The 6,742-nt window shown below is 34.9% G+C and overlaps 1 pseudogene; it reads right to left on the minus strand.

Annotated features, from left to right (window-relative positions):
• LOC127620954 (cAMP-specific 3',5'-cyclic phosphodiesterase 4D-like) overlaps positions 1 to 3,831 on the minus strand; it is a 202,297-nt pseudogene extending 198,466 nt beyond the window's left edge.
• Between the last annotated feature and the right edge of the window lie 2,911 nt (positions 3,832 to 6,742).

Raw genomic sequence — 6,742 nt, forward strand, 5'->3', positions numbered from 1 at the left:
TCATTTGACCAAGTCATTACTAAAATTCTGAGAAAGGCTCTATTATCATTTGTTTGCAGATTGGTTTGATATTTTTTTTATCTAACACAATGACATTCAGACATTTTTAAGTGTGACTTAACGGTCCAAATACTTTTTTGGGGCTACTGCACTGTAAATGACAAAAAAAGAAACTTTCAATAATGCTCTCTACATTCTGTTCATAACTCAGACCCAATTAATTTCTTTCCCAAAGTAAAGACAGGGAGTAAAGTAACGAATTACAGATACTCGCATTTCTGTAATGAACTACTTTTTCCCAAGAATTGTACTCTTAAGTAGTTTAAACATTTTATAAGAAAAAATATTATTTTTTTCCCACCGTCTGTGTTCGCTACTTCCCTGTCCTGATTTTATTTTTATCTATCAACATGATTGGCTAAGGAGAGTCTCGTGACTCCCGTCAAATCACAACAAAAAAACTTTAAAACAAGAAAGGCAGCTGTAGATCTGGTGCCAACTGGAGAATTAATCAAACACATTTTCAACACCTGAACATCACGGCCACACCTGAAAGGGATTTTCGCAGTGAAAAAGTCCAATTGCTTGATCGTGTCATTTGAGTTTAACTTGCTCAAGCCAGATATCGGCATTAATCCTGCCTCTAATTTTAAGAAACATATCAAGGTAAATTTCATATTTATGCTTAATAAATTCTGTGTCTATAACGTAGCCTGCAATATAACAATCTATCACTGAGATTATTGGCTTGATGTGAGAGATTAATGCAATGTTATCAAAAGGGCTGTGCGATAAAACAATCTTGATGTTTATCTGAAAAAAAAGAGTGAAGTTCTCGATATCGATGTTGAGTAATTTTCTATACTTAGCTTATGTTCTACATCTAGAACAGGGGTGTTCATTACATCGATCACGATAGCAAGAGCACCACTGGTTGGTTGATCTAGATAAAATATAAAACATTGACTTTTTATTTCCTGATGTCTGTAGCCGTGTGCTGTTTGATTGACAGGTGGCTAATGATTGTGCGCTAAAACAGATATATGCCAAAATGGTCAAATACACTTTATATTTTCACCAATGCCTGTCTTGGTGAGGCATTAATGTAAACGCTGTCAGTTTGGTCTAAAGTGAACGTAAACAGTGGGACAAAAAGTGTATTTGAATCAAAATGTTGGACTTCAAGTGTACAAATAACCGAACTTGAGCACTGTCTAGTAGGCTATGTCATATAAAGGCTATTTATCAAACAACATTAACAAGGAAACGACACTACTTTTGGCTGAATAACCTTAGTAGCTTTAAAAGTATTAATGTAATAGAATAAAACAGTGACATTTTATTAATAATATTTTTTCATAATATTGTTAGGTTTTTTTTTATAATACCAATTTTTTCAATTCTGTAATGTTGCCTTTTTATTTATTATTTTAAATCAGATTCATGTAGTGGTTACAGTATCATAGATAAGTGATGTATTTTAGAAGTTGTCAATTACAAACACCCATCAAATACCTTTATTTTTATATTGCAGCATTATATTGCTTCATTTCTAAATTGCAGCATTGAGTTTTTATTATAAAGGGACATAGTGTTTGCAACTCAGTACTCAATACTTTTAAATGAGCTACTCTTTTACTCTTGAGTAATATTTAGGACTGGTACTTTTACTCTACTCAAACTAAATTTTTTAAGAAGTAACAGTACTTTTAATTGAGTATTATTTTTCAGTACTCTTTCCACCCCTGGTTGAATGTCACTTTGGTGAATAAAATACCAATCTTTCCATAAGAGCAAAATCTGTACATTATTCCAAACTTTTGGATGCCAGTGTACACATGTACATATCAGTAAATTATTATTACTGTTGAAAATTATAAGTTAACTTATAGTTTCCTAAATAACAGGATTTACAGTGTTTTCTCAGAGTTACATAACAGCACGGTTAATCTTATTCCAGACATGCCTGCAAACTTTCCTTCTTTGTACCATTTAAAATTTGCTTAAAATAATTACATTTACTGCTGACTTAATTATATATAATGCAGGCTTAGACTGCAAACAATGAAAACAGATGAACACAGGCACTATGGGGAAAGGAAACTGGAAAAATGTGTTACTAAGAGCAATCAAAACAAAGGCAACTTTTATGCTTCCTCTATCTCCACCATTTTTGACTAGAAAGAGTCATTTTCATGTAAGAAGTTAACAGCTTACAAAGAGGTTTCAGTTTTAAAAGCAATGACAGGTGAACTTTTAAATTGAGTCTTCTGTTGCTTCTGAATGGACATTTAGTCAACCTTGTGATGCTTAATTGTCATGGTTCGTGAGGCTTGTGTGTTATACCACAGCAGGGGACTGTACCCCTATGAGTGGATCCAAGTTTTAAAACCTAGCTATAAACGTTCACACCAGATGCAATATTGTGATTTAGAATGAAACTGTCATAAGGAACTGATTAGAAACACAGATGTTTTTTGATGGGAAAGGGTGGTGTCATGGATGACATCATTAGCTGGCCTTCTTGACATCATAAATATATAATCCCACACCCTTTTGAACATTTTCTTGTATCAGATACAGCATTAATTGTATAAAAAAGCACACGCTAGATTAGTTATATTTCCCATTGTTAAAGAATACTGGAATATAAAATGTAATTTTAGTAGTTGTTTGAGGTACAAGTACATTATGTGAGAGATTTCTAAAACTAGTTAACAAAATGTCTTCAAAAAATAATTTTAAAATGTATTTGTAATAACTCCTGATTTGTATTAAGGTAGTTGACAATAAAAAAAATGTTTAAAGTTGTCCTGCAGTGTGACATACTAAACTTCATGTAAAACTATTTTAAACTACATTTTGCTGTTTAAAAATATTAAAATATTCATGTTATTCTGTCAAATATTCATTAGGTGCACTGCAGGACAATTTAAAATTAACCAGTGAGAACAAAAAGGTGATTAAAATAGTAAAAATAATAAAATAATACAATTAAAATAAAAACGATTTGGTGACCACTCACAGGACCTAAGATATACACTTTGCCTTATACATTCATATACATTATAATCTAAAATATTAATGCTGGTAAACAAAATGTAAAAAAAAAAAACATTTACATTTAAAGACTTAAATGAAGTCAAATATTTCATGTCACATGAAGTGGGATCCACTCTCACACAGTTGAGGGGTTTAGTTATACACATGACTTCATTTAGTAGAAGAAACACTGACATGTGAAGGGAAAACACAAGAACGGGATTGTATATCCTCAACCCTCTTTCCGACTATAGTATCATCAGTTGTATACAAACCAAAATAAACAAGCGTGTGTGGACCATAATGCTTCATTTTCTACTATGGTTATGATACAACAAGACTTTCCGGTTCACTGTGAGTGCAGCCAGCTTTGGGTTGCACTATTTATACATTGAGCACGCCAATGCCACAGTCTCCTACTTAAAACATTCTTGAGGCATCCAGTGCAAGGATGAGTTTGCTGAAGATGTCAGGTGCCCTAAAGTCACCTTGCACATGCCACTCCTTTTCCACATGCATTAAAACCCAAGACATGCACAAATGCATGTGGATGGACAATCACAACAAGAAAAGCCTAAAAGGTCACGATTATATACAGACCTGTGGTGCAAAAACATACTCATTGAAGGAGTTAAAAGAGAAAAAGGTAGATGAATGAAATATGAATTAACTTACTTTTCTCCTTGGAGAAAGAGGAAATGGCAATGACAGATGCAATTCTCAAGAGACTGAGCTCTGTTGTCACTGCTACATAGTCCAGCAAAAACAGAACAGAATGTATGAGTCCTCTTTGCTTCCTGTGACACTGTGCCTCGTGCTTTGATGCTCTTTGGTTTAAGGATGGAGGAACATCAGAGTTCCCAGCCTCTCGGCCAATCAGAAGCTCTCTGCTCTATCCCCCCACCCCTCCTGTAAAGTTCCTGAAGCAGAAGTCAGCAGAGAGAGAGAGACAGAAGAGATGTTTTAAAAAAGCAGGGGCCACTGTAGCATCACACTGGGATGCTTATACATCTTGGTTTCAGAAACAAACATCTTAAATTGTCTCGTACTTGAGTGTTTAATTGCACGTTTGCCATGGGAACGTTGCACTGATCAATCAGCAAAATACCTTTTTGTAAATGAATCATCAAAATTGGACTTCTGACTTAAGTTGTTACTCACATTCTGTTTACGTCTGTGGTCCCTTTTGAGGTTGCAGTTCTCATTTCTTATGCCCTCTATTTAGTCTCTCATTGTCTCTGTATAGTTTTTAGTGAATGCACCCTCATAACATACTCCTTACTTTTTAAAGTTACTTTTTTAAACTCAAGTATATAGACAAACATTTCAAACTAACAAAGAATCACACTTAGTTTAATGTCAGTTTGTTTATATTGTCATAGTCTGTTATCTACATCAGTTATGTTCTCCGGGTTTGTGCCATTCAAAGGAGCATTAGGGAACCACACAATTCATATTTTGTAGTAAATTACTTGCAAATGTAGAAATTAATTTGCAAGATGTTTATTTAGTACTGCCCTAATTAGTCTAATTAACATATATTTAGTTATTCTATGTCATCATTTACTCTTTTAAATTTTTTAAATGACATTGAATGGAAAAAAGGATGCAATTAAAGAGAATTGTGACTGAAGCTAACATTCTGCCAAACATCTCCTCTTGTGTTCCATGAAAGAAAGAAAATCATTATGGGTTCTGAATAACTTGAGGTGACTAGGTTTTTTTGGTCTACTTATTTTTGGATGAACTATTCCTTTAAGTACCAAGGATATGTGAGTGACTTCATTCAGGCTTCCTAAGCAACCAATTGGCCCGGTTACTAGGGTCAGTAGAGCCATATTGGGTTAACCTCGTCGTGGTTGTTATAATGTGTGGCTCTCGCTCTCTGCGGGGAACGTGGTGAGTTGTGCGTGGATGCCGTGGAGAATAGCGTGAGCCTCCACACGCGCTTGGTCTCCGCGGTAACACGCTCAACAAGCCACGTGATAAGATGGCCGGATTGACGGTCTCAAATGTGGAGGCAACTGAGATTCGTCCTCTGCCACCCGGATTGAGGCGAAATTCAAATCTCCCCAAAGGGGAGAAAATCCAACAACAACAAAAAAAGAACAAAGGATATGTAAACTTTTAAACAGGATATTGTGTATATTTTAGTCTCTTTTTTCTTTGTCATATGCAGTTACTGCATTGAACTATGATAAAATCAAAACATGATTTTCATGATCACTCCTTTTTTATTTAAATACTACACATATTATGAAAAGGAGTATGTAAACTTATGAGCAAAACTGTACTTGGTACAAAGCACTTTAAATAAACTCATTACACTTTTGTCTGGCACTGCTATAAGAAGGCTAACTGTAGTAAGATATCACATAAAAGCATAGAACTGTGTCACTTCAGCAAATGTTTTATCAAAACAATCCACTGTTTGTTTGAATGACCTATCCAATACAGCAACACTGGGTTCGATCCAATCTGTTTGTACAACCAATGAAAGTTAAGGAAGCTTTTCTGGAATCTCATTGAAAACGTGATTATTTTTGCACTTCGGTGTGGTGACATTAGCAGCACAGAACTTACGCACTTCAGCTTTAAAATGGCCCATCACTCAGGGTTATTTGTCCCTTTATCACACCCACATTTTTCAACTGAATCTGTTAAATCATTATATTCCACCTTAATGTTGTTGGACCAGCATGAGTAAACAACATCTGTTTGACATAATCATTCAGTCAACAACATTCTTGGCATCGAAATGTAAAACAGGTTTTTCTGTTATAATTTGTCGTAACTAAATGCTTAGCCATATCATTCAGCCTAAACGATAATGTCCAAACATTTAAACTACAATCCTAAAACAAGAAATTGTAGGCTACTTTGCAGCAACATTAAATTAAGGGAACAAAAGCCTAAATTAAGATGATACTTGAAAATAATAGTTTGATAAAGGGGGCTGTGTGGCATTTAATCCTTATATAAAATTATTTCTCCTGCAGCATTTGACAGTAGTACATAGTTTTCTTTAATTATTGGGTGACATCAATAGGTTCTCACTTTTGCAAGTGCTGCAAATGAATCTGATTAGGAAATTCCACCTCGAAATGCCAAAGTATTGTGTAGAAGGAAAGGCAGGGGTCTTACAGACAAAAGTGAACATTATTCTGTGAGCAATCCAGATTCATTCTGACCTGCTGGTTCACGCATGTTGGGAACTGAGACCTAATTCTATCTGCTAGAGAAAAATTACACATGAAGCACCAGTGATTTAAAAAATGCTTTAAGGATAATTTTGTTATCCTGTTTCATGTGGGCGGAGGAGGTAATCACTCATGCGTGTTTATTCTACTACAAAACCGCCCAAAAGCATGCTTCAGTTTTTCATTGCAAAAGAGGGCAGTACATTTTCAAGTGCAGCTGTTCAAGGATCAGTGCATGACCTTAGTTCACCCAAAAAATAATCATCATTTACGCACCCTTGTTTTAAACCCATTTGAATTTTCTTCTGCTGGGGAACACAAAAGGAGATGTTGTGCAGAATTTTAGCTCCATTTGCCATTTACTTTCATTGCATATTTTTTCCATACAATGAGGTGAATGGTGAATGAGACTAACAATTTGTGTAACATCTCCTTTTGTGTTCCATGGAAAAAAGTACATCAAACTGGTTTAGAACATGGAGGGCAGTGTTGGGTGAGCC

This window comes from Xyrauchen texanus, chromosome 27 (assembly GCF_025860055.1).
Source record: "Xyrauchen texanus isolate HMW12.3.18 chromosome 27, RBS_HiC_50CHRs, whole genome shotgun sequence".
Classification (NCBI taxonomy): domain Eukaryota; kingdom Metazoa; phylum Chordata; class Actinopteri; order Cypriniformes; family Catostomidae; genus Xyrauchen; species Xyrauchen texanus.